Source organism: Lactuca virosa, chromosome 3 (assembly GCF_052849685.1).
Source record: "Lactuca virosa cultivar CGN04683 chromosome 3, Lactuca_virosa_CGN04683_v6, whole genome shotgun sequence".
Taxonomy (NCBI): Eukaryota; Viridiplantae; Streptophyta; class Magnoliopsida; order Asterales; family Asteraceae; genus Lactuca; species Lactuca virosa.
In genome coordinates, this window is record NC_136428.1 from 99,889,042 (window position 1) to 99,911,799 (window position 22,758).

General features: G+C 33.2%; 1 long non-coding RNA gene across 1 annotated transcript; it reads right to left on the bottom strand.

Moving 5' to 3' along the window:
* Positions 1-9,620: 9,620 nt before the first annotated feature.
* On the bottom strand, positions 9,621-12,618 carry LOC145166274 (uncharacterized). Its single transcript, XR_013740466.1, has 3 exons — positions 12,370-12,618; positions 12,089-12,141; positions 9,621-10,912 (listed from the first exon to the last, which is right to left on the bottom strand). It is a non-coding gene; the product is annotated as an uncharacterized LOC145166274 (long non-coding RNA).
* Between the last annotated feature and the right edge of the window lie 10,140 nt (positions 12,619-22,758).

Here is a 22,758-nt window from a genome sequence, read left to right on the forward strand (position 1 = left end):
CTCCGATGGTGGTGGTTGTGTGATGTGTTTCAAGAAGTAAAAAGAAGAACTAGATAAGAAAATATGAAGAGTGTCTACCCTCACAAGATTCTAATGGACTAACCCACTCTTTCCTCATTTTCTCCCTCTTCTGTCGACCTCTGGTGACAATTTTGGTGAGAAAAAATTCGGCAAAACGACAATGCAAACCACTCCCCCTCACGTTTACTTCTACTTCTTCGAACCTCTCTCTCTCTCTCTCTCTCTCTCTCTCGCGCGCGCGCACACACACACAACACTAACACACACACAAAAACCTAGGGTTTGGGTTTTAATTAAGAAGGAATACAATGCAAGTAACAAGAAAAAGAGTTGTAGGCTCTTTCCCACCTCCACGCTGTTGTGATGTAGGGAACAAGGATACAAGAGTTTCAAAAAGTGGCAGAAACAACCCTTATAGTTTGGATTATTTGCAATTTTAACCCATATTTGATTTTCTTCAACAAAATAGGTTTTTCAGAATTAGCAAAATACCCATGGACTTCTATAATATATTTATTTATTTATTATTATTTATTTAACATTATTTATTTATTTAATTATCACCAACCTTAATAAAATATCTTTAAAATGTTTAATTATTCTTCTCATTTATTAAATCCTCTTTTAAATAATTTACTTGCCAAACCTTAAAAATTAGTCTTTAATTATATAATTATTCACATTATTATTTCGAATTAATTAATCAGAAACAAGGCATTACACTTTAGGCCTATGGGGGAATGATCACGAGAGTGGTGTTGTACCGTGAGCCTATCATTCCAATGGTTAGATGGTGTCACGACATATTATAAACCCGTGTGTATACAACTTGTGTGGGTGGAACCCGACAGTTATGTGGATGAGACTCTTAGATTTTGGGTCTCTAGTCTTTTTGGCATAGTTGGCTGTTTGGAGCATTGTGGAAAGGATATTGGACCCAGTAGCCGATTGGTTTTAGGTCACATGTTCGGTAGAATGTTGACTTGTTAGAAAGTCATGGTTATGTATCGATAGTTCCTTATTGCATTTATTCTTTAGTGGATCCATGTTTGTTTACGAGAACCGATTCGTTTGAGTTTCGCTACCGGTGATGGAGTATTGGTTCTGGAAACTTTGGACCATGGAGTTCGCAATAGTTCCTTTGGATGATCTAACAAGTGGTTACGCGACGGAGCCAGAATGAAAAATTAGTTACGACGTGAGGTTATGATTCGTTGATGGTTACTCTCATGTGAGCGATAGGTTAGTTATGACTCGTCGAGAAGTTAAATGTGCATCTGAGGCCATTTTTAGGCATGATTTTGATTAGGGTATTTATGGAGTTGTTATAGTTCGAATGCCTGAGTGCTCTCTTTAGCATGGAACCTTGAAGGAGAGAAAAACACATAGACTTACTTGGTGGTGGTTTAATGGCAGCCAACCAGCTCTCCTCCACCTCCTCTCTTCATCTTGTAACATATGGTTTCAGGATGTTTCTTTATTCCAAAAGATGGACTTTAATTTGATCAAGAGAAGGTCTCAGTCTTTAAGGGATGACGTTTTAGACCTAAAGGAATGAGGTTTTTGGGCTAAGAGAATAATGATTCAGACTAAAAGGGACCAGTTTTCGGCTGGAAGCAGTTTGGACTTTTATGTTTGAAACTTCCGTGATAATTTTATTTATACTCTGATCTTGGATTTTGAGATTGTGTTTTTATGAACAAATAGATTTTATGTTGATTATGGTTTTATGAAAATGGATATTTATCCTATTTAAAAATAAAAAATTTATTGTGAAAATTGGGATGTTGCACATCTCATTTCTTTCCTCTCTTTCTCGTTGATTTCTTCGTCTCATTTCCACCTATTTTTTTTCATCGTACGTACACACTAGGGGGAATAGGGTTTGATGTGGGAGTATATATGGCATGGGGAGGGGTCGACCATGCTCTTCCTTGGCATTGAAATTTGGTTTCCATGCTAGTTTGGTTTTGACACACTTATGTCCCTAGGTTTTTGCCATAATGGCCTAGATGGTCCGCATGCCTACAAACTTAACATTTTAAGTATTCCAAATCCTAATTTAGTCCCTCACGTTTAGCTTTACTTCTTTAACGTCATTCTTATGTAGTTAATTACTTATTTTCATATTATTATTATTTTTCATTCATTGCATTCCTATTAATAAGCAAAAACACAACTAAAACGAATACTTAAATAACTACATAAAAACGGGGATGTTACCAAAAACAAATAAAGAAAAACAAAATTAAAGGATAGCTTAAAGGTGTAATAACTAGTTACATGAGTAAAAAACCAATGAAACTGGTGCTTATTATGCTAAATTACTATTAAAATATAATAACGACTAAAATTAAAACAATGTAAAAACAGAAAAACACCACGTTGGCAACATGGGCAAAGCAAACCAAATATGAACCAAAAGACAAGGGACTAGTAGCAACTATGAAAAGGTCAACAACATGTAAAAACATAACACCACAATCGTAAAAGGGAAAAAATTGTCCAAATATGAACCAAAATGTGAAGGACCAACAACCAGGCCCGGCCCATGAGTTGATAGTGATCCTATGATACATCAGCGTTGGAAGGTAACAGAGAGCGTGGGCGCCAAATAATTGTATCATTTGAAAAACGCAATCGCCAAACCTAATCAAGACGGTATCGACATCTAGAAAAATGTAAGTTGTTGAGATCGATGAACCATAATCGACTGGTTGTGTTTTCATTCTTTTAAATCTGATTTCTATTTCATTCTCATTCCATATTCTCTAATTCTCTCTTAAACCTACTGCACTTTATCTATATTAATTGACTGATTACATTTTCTTCCCTCTAATCCGATTTGTGCTCGGTGTTTGTTGTGGTCAAGTTAGAATTCGATAGCTGATAACCTTCCTTGTAACTGACAAAGACCGAAAGTCTGAAGAGTTTCGTGGTTTTCGATTTCTGATTGGGGTGACAGGGTGCGTGAATGGATTCGATTTCTCCTCGTCCTCTTCTAATTTCCTTTTTCACATTCTAATTTCCCATTTATGTCCGTTTTTTTTAGGAATTGTATTGTTTCTTGTTTGCTGTTAAAGTACACGACACGATTACAAGTGAATGACCAGACTCGATTTTTTTATTTGATTTCAAAATCCGTTTATTTAGAGCATTCAGTATGGGTCATAACACCAAATATTATAAGCCACCTCAACCATAACATCACCATCACACCAAAGGGAAATGATGTTCCACATGTTATAATAAGTTAAGAGGTAGAGAGAGAGAAAGAGAGAAGGGAAGAAAAATGATTTTACTGGCTTAATCTCTCGTTGCAAAATGTCATAACGGCAACGAGAAGCACCATAACACAAAGGGGGAAACGGTGTTTCCCATGTTATGATGCCGATAAGGCATGTCCACGTAGGCAAAAACGCCGTTGTGTAGTCCCATACCCAATGCTTTAGGTTTGATTTTTGTTGAGTTCCAAATATGTTTATTTAATTTGTTGAGTTTGAAATCTGTTAATTTAATGAGATAATCACTTAAATGGTAATATATTTCTCACTTCAACTTGTTTAACTGTACACATTCAGACTTTGTGACCGGCTATTCCAGGTAAGCTCGAAAAAATGACTTAATAGGGTAATATATTTCTCACTTTGTACATATTTAGTCGTTAATATTTTTTTGTTGTGAAATAAGTCCTTGTTTTTGTACACATTTAGTATTTATTAATGGTTTTTTTAAGTTTTATTTTCACGGCATCTCATATGGGACAATCATTAATGAGGTGTTCAGGGTTGTTCACGCTTATGGCCATCGTGGCCTCGATTGCTTGGTGCTTAGGTTTTGTCTTCTGAACATCGTAACTTTTCATATGATTTCATATTTTAATGATTTTATATCCACACGTTCGTATTTGACTTACTATAATTTTCGTTTAGATTACTCTCGTTAAAAAATGATATATTTTTACTTACGATTTTATAAAAAAATGTTCATACATACATTCATAAAGAGCGTATGTAGATAAATATCATCACTAAAAAATATGTATTACTTTTTAATGGGAATAATCTAAACGAAAGTTGTAATAGACTCAAATACGAATGCGTGGATATAAAGATCGTTAAAATCTGAAATCATATGAAGAAATTACGAGGTTCAGAAGACAAAACCTAAGCACCAAGCAATCGAGGTCACCATGACCATAAATATGAACAACCCCAAACAAGTCATTAATGATTGTCCTATGTAGGATGTCATGAGAAAAACCTAAAGAAACTGTTCATGTTCATAAGTACTGAATGTGTACAAAAAAAAAACAAATGACTTATTTTGCAACAAAAAAAATATTAAGGACTAAATATGTACAAAGTGAGAAATATATTACCCTATTAAGTCATTTTTTCGGACTTACCTGAAGTAGCCAGTCATAAGTACTGATTGTGTATAGTTAAACAAGTTGAAGGGCAAATATGGGCGAAAAAAAACTTAGTGACTAAATGTGTACAAATCAAAAATATATTGTCATTTTAAGTCATTATCCCTAATCTAATCTTATGGAGTTTCTTTCTAAACTTTTGTGTTGTTTATATGACCAGGTTTAAACCATCTCCAACACATCTTCATTTTTTCCCCATAAATGGAGAAAAAAATAGGGTAAATAATACTTTTTTCCCAAAAAATATATTCTTAGAATATTCCATTTTTATAACTTATATATGTTGTCAAATACACTCCTCTACTAATCAGATTTTAACGAATATATATTATATTTTTCATTAAAATAATATTATAAATTTATATTATCATAAATAAAATGTTTATATATAATAAATTTGAATTAATTATTAATTTATTATAAATAATTATTAAATAAATAAGATTATATTTATAATAAATATGTCAAAATCACGATTATATTTGATTACTATATTATGTAAAATAATGCATGTAGCCATTATGTCATGTTGTGTTGTACTGAATGTTTTATTAGAATATTTTATCGTGTTTGTAAGATATATTTCAATTATAGGCTTTTATAAATTATGTTACCGTATTTCAAATCTTTAGTATATATTTAATTTTTTATATGAATTCGATAAATAAATACTAAACTCTATATTTATGATTAATTAATATAAATTAGTATATATAACATGATATTACAAATATTAAATATTGCATTTAAATTATAATTAGTAGATAATAATAAACTAGAAATGTATAAAATAGAAAAAAGGGGGACTAAAAGTGGCAACTAAAATTTCAATTTCATTTTTGGAGATATAAATAGTATTCATCCAAACATGGGTAAATATTGTTCATATCTCCGAAAATGGAGATGAAAATGGGGTAGGTTCGAGAGAATATAGGAAAAAATAGAGTTTGGGTTGGGTTGAAGATGCTCTTTTAATACTCTTTGAATAAATATGTATGTTAGAAGTCAAAATGTAATTGAAAATAGTTCTAATCATCCGGTCAAAATTTTAATAATCTATCTGGGAATTTTAATGATTTGGTTAATATTCCTAACGATTTTGAAAATAATGAATATGTTGATAAAGATAAACCAAGTGATGGGTTGTAGGGCTGTTGGCATGGTGTACATTAAAATCAATTTCTTTTTTTTTAATAAGGACATGGTTTAAAACTTCATAATCATAAAATTAAGTGGAGAAATTAAAATTAAATAAATCTAAAATCGGTTAATAACATCCCGTTATCTAATGTTGACATGCTAAAATTGTGTATATCCAACCTTGTCTAATCGATTTTAACAACAAAAAACAACCCTAACATCACTTGTAATGGCATAGATTCATTAGTAATTCCGCTGATTCCTTATTGGGTAATGCCGACTTCAAGTCCAAAAACAACCCTATAAAGACATGACTTGATTTTTCATTGATTTGGCCAATCGTGGTTGAGATGGTGGCGGATTGAGAGGCTGTAGGGTTTGCTGGCATGGTGACCTACCCATTCTTCATCTTTTCTGTTTATGTGTGATCTTTTGTGTTGCATGTGCGAAAATAACAATCCATCTCATCTGTTAGTCTTGGTTGCAAGTCTTTATTAAAGAAAATGAGAAATAAGGAGGATGATGATGGCTGGTGGTGGCTATGTAAATACATATCGATGGGTTAATGATGTTTTCCTAGTAAAATGGTGGAGATGATTGAAAGTTGTAGGGTGGTTTGGCGAAGGAGAGATATTGATGATGTTTTTCTCAATCGATTTTGGTGGCTTGCGTTGAGAATGAGAAGGCAATCAGATATAGATGTGGATATACAGAATCCCCAATATACACTCGTCTGTATGCGATTCCATAGATAAGAGTCAGGCCCGTCTCAAAGGGTGGGCAATAGGGACGATCGTCCAGGGCCAAAAAAATTTATAGAATTTATTAATATAATGTTAGACATGATCGATTTTGAAGATATTATTAGTGATTTTGCATCTCAAAAAGCTAGAAGAAGTATTTTTTTTAAATATATGAGTTTTTATAATCGAAAATGTCATATTTAGAAGCTAGTATAAGTAAATTTTTTCAATTAGTAAGTTAATATAAAAACAGTTGATGAAATTTGTGTGTTTTAAGGGTCCTTTTTCCTCTTTCGTCCTGGGCTCAAAAGATGTTTGAAACAACCCTGATAAGAGTGTATAGTTTTAATTTGCACTTTTTAATCTAACTAATTCATATAATAATCTTAGGATTATAAATATGGTTCTATAGTTCTCTCTCTCTCTCTCTCTCTCTCTATATATATATATATATATATATATATATATATATATATATATATATATATATATATATATATATATATATATATATATATATATATATATATATATATATATAGAGGCTTAGGTTATTGTATTCTAACTAATTATTGTGTGGATATAGGAATGATAGTGGACTAATCATTTTAGTTATTTTAAGAAAGTCATCTATCCATATTATTAAATTAAAAATAAATTGAATAATACCATTTATATAAAAGAAGGGTAAAATTGTATATTTCCATTACTTTTAAATTAGGAAACACAAATTTAAAAATGGAATTTTTGGATTTTAAGGGATTTTTTATTATCTTAATTTTGAATTCTGATTTTTTTAATTAATTCATTTATAATTCACTCATAATTTTATTTTGTTATACTGATGTTCTATGAGATTGTTTTGTCAGAATATTATTCTATTGGAACATTATTGAAGAATAACTAAATTCTTGAACCCACGGTTGATAATAACAACATTCTTACGTATACATATCCGAACTTAAATAGAAATTCATAAATATTCTTACAGACTAATAGTTTAATACATATTACTATAATTATACATATTCTAACATAATGTCATCAAAATGCATAAAATTCTTAAAAAATAACATGTTCAAATATACAATTCTTGAACAAATTCACTTGATCTTCTTCAATGTAATTCTTGATCTTTCTCATTCTAAAAGAATATGCTAAATATTTGATTCTGAAAGAATATTGCATATATTTTCTTTTCATGTGCTTCTTCAATGGTTTACCTGCTAAATATTTGATTCTGAAAGAATATTGCATATATTTTCTTTTCATGTGCTTCTTCAATGGTTTACCTGGAAGTTACAAATCAACACCACAATTACATACTCAATTTTCATGAGATGAAGTAACATAAATTTATTTCATGACCATTCTTTTAGTTAGGCACGTCGAAAATTCTGATACCTGAATAAAAAAAAAACTTTAGTAATTCTTATATAATGCATACCACATGATCAGACTCTCTTTCAAGCATTTCCACAAACACTTGTCGTGCATTTCTTTGCACACCTAAAACCAATTAAACCAATCATAATCATCAATTTATTATTTGAGTATATATTTTAGAAAATTAGTCATGATTGTTCAAAGAAACGCATAGATTATATCTCTTGGAAAAAATTTAATAGATACAAAAAATAAAGCCAATGATAATAGTAAGATTCAAAACTTCATATTATGGTGCAAACGTAAGATAAGTCCAATTGTAACCTTATAATAGGCCTATGAACTTGATTCATAACACCATCCCTATTGTTTCCATGTTATCAAAATATTGAATAAAAGTCAAACGTTAGACACTAAACATTACAGAATGAGGTTTATGATTAATTTAAAAGAAATCTAGATATTTAATTAACAAATGATAAACCTCTCTTGTTGACATCATAGGAAAAAGTGACGTGCATCATATCTGCATCCAAGAATGACGACATAATTCAAATTGAAATAGAACCTTTTTATGCAAATCGCTTAAAATTTTTAATAAAAACCTTACAAATGCAAATGTTAAAAAATGTGAATAATTTTTTCAGAAACCAATCGACAATTCCGAACATCATGAACGAGTTTAAGGCAAGAACAAAAGGAAAAACCTTTCGTGATGGCTGTTGTGGAGGCAAGTCAGAATCGGAAACAATATTAAATGTCGAAGTGGCGGAGGAAACAATGTGACCGGCGACAGAGATGAAAGATGAAGAACGAGTTGTTTGTGTGAGGATGGAGGTCGACGTTTCTTCTGTGTAGGGTTTTAAAGCAGTAAACGAATTTACCTAAATTAAAGGGGTTAATGATTTGAATATTTAATTACCAAAATTAATTAAAAGCTGAGATTATAATTTTACCCTAATCCATGTTTTCAAAATGATTGGCTCATATTAAGCCTTACATCCACACAATAATTAGTTAGAATATTTGAATATTTGAATATATATATATATATATATATATATATATATATATATATATATATATATATATATATATATATATATATAGGGTTAGGTTATTTTGTTTCTTATATTTATTGTGTGCTAGAATGCACCAATAGAAATTTAATAAATTAAATAATTATTTAATTAAATAAATATAGATATTAAATGATTTACATAAATGATATCTATAATTATACTTCTCTTTTTATGGAAACTAATTAAATCCGTCAATAATGTCAGCAATAACATTCTTTCAGAATGAATTCGCATCTATGTTTTTATATATGAGTTCGTATTTTGTTTCAGGACTCACTCACTTAAAATACAATAAAGTTGCATGGAATATGAAGAACGAGAGTGTATTCTACTAGAATACACTCTCATTCTGCTTAAATACACTATCATTCTTCTAGATATGAATTCATTCTGAAAGAATATCATTGTTGACATTAATAACGAATTTAATTGGTTTCCATAAAAATGAGTTATAAGTATGGATAGCATTTAATATACATATAATTAATACTAAAATCCTATTGGTGCATTCTAACACACAATATATGTGAGAAACATTTGAACCTACCTCTCTCTCTCTCTCTATATATATATATATATATATATATATATATATATATATATATATATATATATATATATATATATATATATATATATATATACTAGATTATAACCCGTGTGCTACACGGTTGACATATTAAAATAATTCATATAATAAGAAAAACAAAGCATTTAATAATAATTTTACAAACACTTCTTTCTATATAATAAGAGACTTATGTTGGTAACTTATGATTTATTTATTAAATTCAAATAATTCTAGCAAATCATCCATGTCAATCAATATACATTTTCAATAAAAAAAACATTAAACATACAAATTTAAAAAATTGTAAGTGGGATATACAATTGAAACTGTTTTAACTTTGTCAAACAAAAATATTAAACATAAGATGCCCATGATACATACCGGTGGATCGTATATACAAACATTCATGGGAACTTTAACATGTAACAGTGGAACATCTCATAATGGATATAAAGGTCAAAATCATTATGCCAAAATGGACCTGCATTGAATGCAATATATATGCAAAAAGAGCAAATACATGTTTTTTTATATATAAGGTTTAAATATCATACCAAGTACATATACTCATAATGGATACAATAAGTTATTCTTGTTAATGATGGAACTGGTGCTTGCCTTCCTAATGTTTAAACTTTAAACATTGTCCTGGCTTCATCAAGTTACAAAGTTAAGTAATTTGAACATTGAGACACAAAGTATGATTAAAAATTGTGAATAGCTACTGGGGGTACCTATTATAATCAATGACTAAGTTATTGTCTAGTGGTTGTTCTAATGCTAAAGTAAGGAATCACATTCCTGAATATGAGTAAGATCAAATTCCTAACTTATTCATAATTTTAGTTTTAAAACATATTATATGTTAATATTATAGAAAATTAATTATTTTATTTTTAACATCTACGTGTGCAGCTTCATTAGTAACATATAATATGTTTTAAAACTAAAATTATGAGAAAGTTAGGAATTTAATCGTTATGGCATTTTGCTTTTATAAATTTTGGTATAAAGACAAAATGGACATTTGTATAACACTAATTAAAAAAATAGATGACAAAACTGTTACTTTTGTGGATTTAACCACTTAAATGATTGTTATGATAATTATATTTAATTTAATAATTCAATGACTAAATAGATAAATGGGTGACCTTAACTTATAATAACCATAAAAAAAGTTGTTTCTTTGTCAAGGGTATGACAAACCTCATTTTAGCAATTGCACTTTTTTACATAATTGGTAGCAAATTTTAGTCCATAATTCAAAGACAGACAAAATCAGGCGCAACATCTTCATGAGGGGTTCAACTTGACTCTAGAGATAGACAGACTGATTGTCAGTAAAACACTTACAGATAGTCAAAATATTCATTAAATTATGATAATAAATGGACTTATATTTCACACAGTGCAAAATATAACACAAAGAAGTTCACTGTAGCAACCTAAACTTACCTCTGTGCAATTGTTGGATTGTTGGATGAGCAAGAATCAGATTTCCATTAGCATCAACAATAAAATACAAATGAGGGACCTAACAAGATAACATACAATAATTGAAAATACAGCTCTAACACACAAAAAATAAAATGCTATAAAAAATTGTCCATATATATCAAAACACATAAATGTACCCTATTATAAAATATTTTATAATAGTCCTACTTTTTCTATTTACAGATTTGGTCCCTGTCATAAAAATTTATAGAAATGGTCATTGTATGTGTTGTGTGCAGAAAATTACAAAGTAATTAATAATTTAACAGAAATAGCATAACAAAAATGGTCCTCCAGATTAAATGTACAATTAAGTTGCTACTATCACTTGATAGACATAAGTATGTTGTTAGTACAAGGACCATTTCTGTTAAAAATACACACAATGACACACACATACAACAAACAAAAATTGTCCCTGTTGGTTACACACACACACACAAAGTAAAACGCTATAAAGATTTTCCCTATAATTGAATAAATTAAATTGCAGAAAAATTGAAACATGAATTATATTATAGCATGTTTAAGAATACAAGGAAAGGTTATCATTTTAAATTTCAAAGAAAGACTAAGCAAAGCTTCAAATTTAAGATAAATTGATGAAAAGCTTCATATATTACAAAAAAATTGATACTAATCTTGCTCATTTTTTAGAGCATATAAGATCAGTGTGTAAAGTTTAAATACCATGTCATTTAGCTTGAATAACCGTTGAGAAGTGATCACCACATGCCAAATAAAGACACACAACCTAATTAAAATAAATTTCAATCTCCCATGGGAAACCATTCGCTTTAACATAAAATACTAAAAAGTATCAAAATAGGTGGGAGTGGAGAGGTCTGGTGATATTCTGCTCCTCTACTTAAACCTTATTTTTGTCTCGTGACAGTAAAAATGCAAAAACTAATAAAAAAAAATTATAACGAAAATAGCTTGCTCACTAGGAAAATTGTGTACCCAAACCAACCAATTTAGCTACTAAACCAAAATAAAGACTCTCACAGGTGATCATGTAAATGTATTTCTCCTAGACATTTCATCGAATACATTTAGATCACTCCCTAAATCTACACATTTACCATGGATTGTCACAAAAGAATCCATATTGAGAATCATCCTCATCAAATTATTTAAAAAAAATAGAGACCGGGACAATATAATAAAACGGCATACTAAAATCTTAACCAATAGATTAAGCCAATATTACCTCTGATTATTGCTTGAGACATTCGAATCTTAGATGCATCCAAGAGGCTTTCTCTGTAAAACAACAATATAATAAGACATAAGAACACGAATACAACAAAAACCAAAACCAACCCCCTTTTGCCTACTTACAAAACGCTGATTAATTGGATATGAAGAAAAAAACATCATTTAAGGTTCTACAAAACCTTGAAACTAAAAATCCAAATAAAGGTTAATATAAATAGAAAAGAAGTGAGAGAGGGGAAGAGTTTAAGCTAACTATAAAAAGCAATGACTAACCTGCACATCGAAGCCATTGTTTAGTGTTCGTCCATTAAGAAAAATTGAGCAGCAAGACAAAGAAAGAAAGATACAGACGGTCGAAGGAGAATTCTTGAGCGAGACCGGTAAAATAAGAAAAACAACTAAAAGAACGATGAAGGAGAGATGGTGGTGGTGGTGAAGATGATCGACGTAGGGTTTTGTTAACAGAGAGAGATTTTTTAAATTGGAACGTTTGAAATGGAATATAAGTTGCAATTAAATCCCTAATTTGTTTCCTAATTTTAGGGAACGAAATAAGGACGAAGGATATAGTCAAAGAATTTATGTGGTAGTGACACGTTAGGGTTTAAAAGAGTGTAATTTATGTGGTAGTGACACGTTAGGGTTTAAAAGAGTGTCATGTGGCAGTTTAGGGAGTCTTTTATTATATATATATATATATATATATATATATATATATATATATATATATATATATATAGAGGAAATGGTTATTTGGAAAACAAAAAACCCTAAAAATCATAAAAATGCATAAATAAAATACTTAAAGATCACAAAACTTTTTTTTGAATTTTTTTTATAAAAAATCGCAGCTTTCTATACAAATTCGCTGAAAAAAATTTTGAAATTTTTTTTTTTTATAAAAAAAAAAAATTGATTTTTTATTTTATTTTTCAGCGAATTTTAAGAAAAAGCTTTGATTTTTTATAAAAAAATTCAAAAAAAAGTTTTGTAATCTCTAAGTATTTTATTTATGCATTTTTTTTTATATTTAGGGTTTTTTTAGGGTTTTTTGTTTTCCATAGAACCTAAACCTATATATATATATATATATATATATATATATATATATATATATATATATATATATATATATATATATATATATATATAGAGAGAGAGAGCTAGGTTCAGGTGTTTAAACTAATTATTGTGTTATTGTATGCATCAATGTAGGCCAATCATTTCAAAAGGGTAAATATGTAATCTTACATTTAATTAATTATGGTAAATATATAAATCAATTGATATCCCTTTAATTTAGGAATATTAGTTAATATCCCTTTAATTTTGAAATGGGTCGTGTTATCAGAGCACAGCGTAAGGGAGCAGGGCCCATCTTTAAATCTCATACCCACCACCGAAAATGGCGATTACCCTCTCAACATACTCGCTTCTTCACCACATACTCGCCGCCCTGTCTCTGCCGCCGTCTCCAGCTCCACCGGCAAGTTTTATTCTTCTCCATCGTAATACACACACTAATCCACAAGTTATGTAATTTGCCAATATAGCAGACCTTCATCTCTGATTTGGGTCGACTTCTTTGGTTGATCAGGAATGAAAGATGAAGGCAACAGTAGGGGTTATTTGCTCCGGTAATTCTTTGTCTCTATCTTCTTTCTATTTTGGATCCTTGGCTTTGATTTCAACAGAAATTGAACAAATAGCTTGTTTTTGACTGGAATCTCTGATTTGGGTCGACCTCTTTTTTTTGTTGGTTTGCTGGGTACATAAGGGCAAGAACAAGATTGTTCTTGTATTTCTTGACCGTAATCCATGTGACAACATCTATTGTGAAAAGGAAACACTTTTTCCTTCATCTCTGATTTGGGTCTTGGTCACCGAAACAAGAAGCGACAGGGGTGGAATGGTGGTAGGGTGGTGATCGTGCAAAGTGGTGTTGGGGGAGGCAGCAACTTCGGTTGCTCCTGTGTTTCCCGGTGAGCAGGTCAGAAACGAGAGAGAGGAAGGAGGCATTTGAAGGAATTCAGCAAAGGATAGATATTTGATCAGGTTTCTCTATGATCTCTTTATACAATTGTGAGCTATGATCTTTTTATACAATTGTGAATCAAGCATTGGTGATAAGTTATTAATTTTTATCAAGTTATGGGTTTGATTGTCTGACAGGAAAGAAGGAAGAAGGAAGAACAAGAGGGAACAGCTGGTGTTTGGGTGGTCCGAGGCTAGCAGTGAATTCCTTTGGGAAACACTTTTTCCTTTGGGTTTGAGTGTAGTAATGTCCTGAAAACCATAATCAAATGGAATCACAGAATGGTATTGGTGAGATTCCAATTCTATTAGAATGGAATCACGAATGCCAATTCTGTTGGAATGGAATCACGAATTCCAATTCTGTTGGAATCACAGAAGTTGATGCTTGAAGAAACGGACCACAAAATTGAAACAGACCACATTATTCTTTTAGAATGTATTAGTCGTTGTTAGATTTTGATGTTTTCTTTCCCGTTTGAAAGTTTTTTTAGTTTTATTCTTTAACAATAAATGTACTTCTTAACAATTGTTACCCGTATTTTATAAGAAATAATGTATTTTTTGTTTTTATTCTTCAAGAATTTGTTAAACTACAAGAAGTTTTGTGACTTCCCCATTTTCACGGCCAGAAAAGGCCGATTTTGTTTATGCTTTATAAAAATCAGAGTACTTCTTTTAACAAAAATGTTGCGGAATTTGTTCCCAGAAAACATGATAAATAGGTTATCAATGCGTTTCCGAAGAAATGTATTTTTATTCATTTTCAAAACATTGGGATGTCATTGTCAATACAGAAACATAAGCATAAACAGAACTTACATTATTTACACTAGTGATCTACATCTCTTTTAAATCTCTCAGTGTAAAGTAGCTTCGTATCGACACCTATGATATAAATAAGCTTGAGTGGGTCAGGTTGGGAAACCTGGTGAGTACATAGGGTTTTCAACCCACAATAATATAATTATTATGTTTAAACAACAAACAATCAACCCCATTTACCCATCCCCATTATCTTCCTTACTATCAAGGGTCTACCCTAAGAGTCATGTATTCGTTTATTCCGAAGTCCCTTACTTCCAGGGTTATAAGACCGGCACTAAGTCCATAGCTGCCAATGCACTAATTCCATAGCTGCAAAAGTTCATTCATCGGGTACTAAATCCATAGCTACCAGTGTAGGTACTAAGTTCATAGCTACCAACGTTTATCTAACAGTTACTAAGTCCATAGCTACCAACGTTTATTCAATAGGCACTAAGTCCATAGCTGCCGATGTTATTTGTTAGGCACTAAGTCTATAGCTGCCAATGTTCACTCATATCATCTTTCATCTCTCATCATTCATCTACCCATTTTTACCCAACATATTCGTAGATATAAAATACATATACAGTTTAAATTATTTAAAACATGTATAAAATCGTTCATACAACATAGATAACAAGTATACAGATAATATGCACACATAGCACGTAATTTATATAAAATACTTCATATCTATGTGTAAGATGAAAGTAACTATGCACTCACTTGTTAAGGTGGTGACTCGGAACTCGGACAACACTTCGTTATCTCAAAACAATTTTCTCTTGACAAAACCTAGTATCAATACCACTAGGGTTTAGTCTAACGTTAACCGTGACTAATTAATAGTCTAGCTATTATTATTATTATATAAGCATTAAACAATACTCTATATAAATCATAATAATAGCCCAAATAATTATTTTAAGGACCTAATAACATTACTATAATTATTTAAAAGCTATATTAAAAATTTCATAGGCGTAGCTCACTTACAACGGATTTTAAAGAAAACTGGGCTTCGCTTGAAGCAGCGTTTCCGAACCGAAAGACCCTTTTTTCTCGGGATTCGGGAGCCTCGGGGCTTCCTTCAGGTGCTAGGGGGTTTACCTAGGCTTTTAGGGGGGTTAGGACACTTAGAGAGAGAAAGTGTTTAGAGAGAGAAGTGGAAAATGGGTGAAGAATGAGGTTGCCTTCGGTTCCCTTTTATAGGCCTCAGACTTCGGTCTACGCTGCGCGTTCAGCAGCACTACGCTGGGCATAGTTCGGATGAGGCTGCCAGCGAGCCTCCAGCTGTCTCGCACTCGGAACCGGATAAGACCGGAGTACGCGGGGCGTACTCGACCTCGGACGCAGGGCGTAGGCGAGGCGACGTGTCACAATCCGAAGCGAGGCTAGATCATCATCGAACGGCTGGAAATCGGCCACGTCATCAACTTCGCATCAGATTTCGCACATTGCACCCTCAACTTCTAAAAATCGTAACTTTCGCGTACGAGCTCCGTTTTCGGCGTTCTTTATATCCACGCGTAGGCGGGAACGTACTCTACAACTTTCGTTTAGACTTCGTCGGCTAATTTTGACTCTATTATAAAAGTTATATTTTGACTCTATTAACGAGATCTTCGATTCTCGTTAAGGTTGTTTCGGCTAAAAACCGCTCGATCTTATATTCGAATTTCGGGCTGTACACTGCTACGCCGAAACTTCGAAAAATCATAACTCCGTTATACGAAGTTAGATTTGGGGGTTCTTTTTATGGACGCTCTCGGTTTAATGTATTCTACGAATTTCGTTTAGATCGCTAGGGCTAAAAGTCGCTCTATCGTAAATTCACTATTTACGCTTCCCGGTGTCGTGTCGGTTCCGTCGCGAAACTTCGACGAGTCATAACTTCTTCGTTATAACTCGGATTTCGGCGTTCTTTATATGTACGGAACCCTTGAGACATATTCTACAACTTGGTTAAGATTATTTATTCTAAATAATATTTTGTCAAAAAGTCGATTTCGACCCCTATTATCTCTAAATTGACTAGCCCGGATCTACGGGCGTTACAATTATCTCCCCCTTAGGATGATTACGTCCCGGAATCATCAACGAAACAGGGCTCATACGTTATCTCTTCATCCTAAGTAATAATCATAACTTCTTTGTTTCTTCGAACGAGTATCTAACTTTAAGACTTCCTGACTGCACGCGGTGCCCGATCTTGGACCCGCTCCCTATCTCACGTTGGACTCCAATTTATGATCTTCAAGTCACAATATCGATCCTTATTGGAGACTCCTTCTTCTTCTTAATGCACTTAAGACAAGTCCTTAGATTTCCACAATAGACTGATGGGTCATGTTCTATTGACCTCTCATCGTATGTTGTAATGCTTAGACTCATGTCTTTTAGAGTCAAATTCCAAAATAGACTATACCTTCCTTCATGTTCTAACGTGATATATTCACATTTTAGCATGTATCACATCTAGCAACAAGCTCCTTATCTTAACAACAGTTGCGATACTTCTATTGATCGCTTCGATTATCTTTTACTTCAATCCTCTGACTTAAGTCAGATGCTACATCGATCTTGGTACTTTGAACCACGTAACATATTCATCTTAGTCGGACTTGATTTGATATGACCACCAGGGTCGGAATAACAATCATCTTCTTAGTCATTACTGAAACGATGGTAACGACACACATGAACAAAACATAATCAATTACTAGTGCCTTGGTAACCTTGTGACTTTCCCTGATCCAAGCGTGAGTCCTGTGATTCCGGTAATATATGCATCTACTACCTTTCACACCTACTCATACTCGTCCCAAGTATTGTCTCGCAGTCCCCAAGTCACCATACAAGAAAATCACATAGCAGCTTAACACACCAGATAACAAAACGAAGGCTTTATTATTTCTTGAAACTATTACATAGGTGTTCAAGTTCACCCTAGACTATGCCTCTAACAGGTTACATCATATGATACTATGGCTACTGCATAACTCTATCTTCATATATGAAGTCCTCATCCTTGATTCCTCGCGTTGTTTTCTGCTTCGTCGAGGATCATGTGGAATGCCCTTGGCCTTGGTGGTGCTTATGGCCTTGCTACTTCGTTTTTCTTTGGGCAATTTCTAGACAGGTGCCCCTTGTCTCCACATCCGTAGCATACCTTATCATTATGTGTACAATCCTTGGAATAGTGACGAGTCCTTCCACACTTGTAACAAGTCACTTCTTCGTTGCATTTCCCACAATGCTTCTTCTTGCATTTATCACACCATCTCGCTTCACCTATTTCTCCTTCTCCAAGCTTTGATAATTTGCTCTCCTTATTGGGCCTTGAAGATCCTTCAAACTTCCGCTTTTCTCCTGCCTTATCTTTTTCTAGACCTTTTTCTCTTATCTGGGTCTCTACGTTCTTAGCTGCTCTAACGGCTGTTTTCAAAGTAGTTGTCATCTTGACCATTGGGCCAAAGTCGGTGGGCAGTCCGTTAGCAAACCTATCAATCTTGGAGAGTTCAGTAGGAACCAAGTAGGGAAATAGCTTCATCCTCTCGGTGACTGCGGTGGCATACTCATCAACACTCATCTTCCCTTTCTTCAGGTTCTGAAACTCGTTGTTTAGGTCTATCAGATCTATCTCTGAGCAGTACTGCATTTTCAACTGTTCCAAGAACTCTTCCCATGACATCTTTAGGGCTTCTCCTCGTGGCATCGTAGCTGCCAATAGCTTCCACCAGCTCAAGACTCCAGTTTTCAGTTGTCTTACTACGAAGACAGTCTTCTGTTTCTCGCTACAGCTGCAGCTCTCAAACACCATCTCCATCTCGGAGATCCAATCCATAATCTCAACCGGCTTTGGGCTTCCAGAAAGACTTGGTGGCTTGGCACCTAAGAAATTCTTATATATTCGCCCATCCTTGTTGTTTCCCTTTTCCGGGCCATTCCTTCGTTCTCCTTGAGTCTCAACTTGACTCGTTTGGCGGCTATAGTTCCCTTCCTCTGATTGCTCGGGAATCAGCTCAGGTTGCTCCATGGACATGGTAGGTTCGTCCCTTTTCAACATCCGCCTCATTTCTTCCCTTTGTTCAGCTAACATGGCTTGAATCACGACTTGTACTCCAGTCATTGTGATTGGCTCGGGTGCAACTTCTACTACAACAGGTATTTGCTGGATCACCGGGGGTTGATTCCTATTCCCATTTGCATCCCCAGCTCCACTGCGGGTTCTTGCCATTTTGTTCTATACACCGAATAGGGTGAATTTAGATCTTAATTTAGGATTGACTTTTAAATAATCCTTATCACTCCGAAACGTTTATATGCTAGTTCTAATATCGTAGTCGTACGTTTGGAATCCTAAACACATAAGGTTTCCAGATCCGGTCGGCAACAGACCATAGATCCGATCATATAATGCATATCATAAACCATTTAGCACATAAAAGCATGTTAGGCATTTTCCCTAAATTAGCTAGTGCTTGTGTCTATTCAGGTGTATTACCTAAATTTTATTAGACACACTCCTCACAATCATCGCTTAGCATTCTAAGTTTAAGTCTAGAAATAAATCCATATTCCTAGTTTGCTTAAACTAATGCTCTGATACCAACTGTGACATCCCCATTTTCACGGCCAGAAAAGACCGATTTTGTTTATGCTTTATAAAAATCAGAGTACTTCTTTTAACAAAAATGTTGTGGAATTTGTTCCCAGAAAACATGATAAATAGGTTATCAATGCGTTTCCGAAGAAATGTATTTTTATTCATTTTCAAAACATTGGGATGTCATTGTCAATATAGAAACATAAGCATAAACAGAACTTACATTATTTACACTAGTGATCTACATCTCTTTTAAATCTCTCAGTGTAAAGTAGCTTCGTATCGACACCTGTGATATAAATAAGCTTGAGTGGGTCAGGTTGGGAAACCTGGTGAGTACATAGGGTTTTCAACCCACAATAATATAATTATTATGTTTAAACAACAAACAATCAACCCCATTTACCCATCCCCATTATTTTCCTTACTCTCAAGGGTCTACCCTAAGAGTCATCTATTCGTTTATTCCGAAGTCCCTTACTTCCAGGGTTATAAGACCGGCACTAAGTCCATAGCTGCCAATGCACTAATTCCATAGTTGCAAAAGTTCATTCATCGGGTACTAAATCCATAGCTACCAGTGTAGGTACTAAGTTCATAGCTACCAACGTTTATCTAACAGTTACTAAGTCCATAGCTACCAACGTTTATTCAATAGGCACTAAGTCCATAGCTGCCGATGTTATTTGTTAGGCACTAAGTCTATAGCTGCCAATGTTCACTCATATCATCTTTCATCTCTCATCATTCATCTACCCATTTTTACCCAACATATTCGTAGATATAAAATACATATACAGTTTAAATTATTTAAAACATGTATAAAATCGTTCATACAACATAGATAACAAGTATACAAATAATATGCACACATAGCACGTAATTTATATAAAATACTTCATATCTATGTGTAAGATGAAAGTAACTATGCACTCACTTGTTAAGGTGGTGACTCGGAACTCGGACAACACTTCGTTATCTCAAAACAATTTTCTCTTGACAAAACCTAGTATCAATACCACTAGGGTTTAGTCTAACGTTAACCACGACTAATTAATAGTCTAGCTATTATTATTATTATATAAGCGTTAAACAACACTCTATATAACTCATAATAATAGCCCAAATAATTATTTTAAGGACCTAATAACATTACTATAATTATTTAAAAGCTATATTAAAAATTTCATAGGCGTAGCTCACTTACAACGGATTTTAAAGAAAACCGGGCTTCGCTTGGAGCAGCGTTTCCGAACCGAAAGACCCTTTTTTCTCGGGACTCCGGGAGCCTCGGGGCTTCCTTCGGGTGCTAGAGGGTTTACCTAGGCTTTTAGGGGGGTTAGGACACTTAGAGAGAGAAAGTGTTTAGAAAGAGAAGTGGAAAATGGGTGAAGAATGAGGCTACCTTCGGTTCCCTTTTATAGGCCTCAGCCTTCGGTCTACGCTGCGCGTTCAGCAGCACTACGCTGGGCGTAGTTCGGATGAGGCTGCCAGCGAGCCTCCAGCTGTCTAGCACTCGGAACCGGATAAGACCGGAGTACGCGAGGCGTACTCGACTTCGGACGCGGGTCGTAGGCGAGGCGACGTGTCACAATCCGAAGCGAGGCTAGATCATCATCGAACGGCTGGAAATCGGCCACGTCATCAACTTCGCATCAGATTTCGCACATTGCACCCTCAACTTCTAAAAATCGTAACTTTCGCGTACAATCTCCGTTTTCGACGTTCTTTATATCCACGCGTAGGCGGGAACGTACTCTACAACTTTCGTTTAGACTCCATCGGCAAATTTTTACTCTATTATAAAAGTTATATTTTTAACACGCCGGGACAGGGTTGGTCCGTTAAAAATTCATAACTTCTTCATCCGATGTCCGTTTTCGTCTGTCTTTTTATCGTTACACTACTATTAACGAGATCTTCGATTCTCATTTAGGTTGTTTTGGCTAAAAACCGCTCGATCTTATATTCGAATTTCGGGTTGTACACTACTACGCCGAAACTTCGAAAAATCATAACTTCCTCATACGAAGTCAGATTTGGGCGTTCTTTTTATGGACGCTCTCAGTTTAACGTATTCTACAAATTTCGTTTAGATCGCTAAGGCTAAAAGTCGCCCTATCGTAAATTCATTATTTACGCTTCCCGGTGTCGTGTCGGTTCCGTCGCGAAACTTCGACGAGTCATAACTTCTTCGTTATAACTCGGATTTCGGCGTTCTTTATATGTACAAAACCCTTGAGACATATTCTACAACTTGGTTAAGATTATTTATTCTAAATAATCTTTTGTCGAAAAGTCGTTTTCGACCCCTATTATCTCTAAATTGACTAGCCCGGATCCACGGGCGTTACAAGTTTTTAAATTCATGATCAAGAAATAGGTTCAAGAATATTTTTATTATTTATGGTTCAAGAATATTTTTATTTTTGAATATACTCATAAACATATTCTGTCAGAATGTCCGAATTAAAAGAATTATAATTCGTAAACTCGGATTTTTAAAATTAATAGAATTTATTATCCCTTAAAAAATGCAATTTTCATTTATTAAATCTATATTAATTGACTAAATTACCCTTGTAATTAATTAAGATGATATTTTCAATTATATTTAATTCAATAATATACATTAATCACTTTCTTAAAATAAATAAATTTGATTGGCCCACATTTATGCATACAATAACACAATAATTACTTTGAATAGAATAACCTAAGCCTATATATATATATATATATATATATATATATATATATATATATATATATATATATATATTCAAATAAGAACATTTTTAAATTGAGAACATATATAAAAAATTTGAACCACTAATTTTAATTATTAGAAATTTAGGTTTTTATTAAAAAAATATATTTTATATTTAATAAAAATGTTTATATCCGTCACACACATATTCTCTCTCATCTTAAGTTAGATCTACACCACGAAACCATTGTCGGAACCACCATTACGCCATCGCCAGAACCACCGTAACACCGCCGCAATGTTGCCTCTTCACTCTCAATGGATCTTCTTGTCACTTCCTTGCTTCACCACCACCCATTCACTCGTCAGAAGCCAACTTCTTCTCGTCTCCTCTTCGATCTCGTTTTCACCAGATCCAGTTTCATCGGATCTGGATTTGAAGTAGAAGACCATCATTGAACTACATCTAAGAACATAAAAGCATCGCTTTGATCCCTCC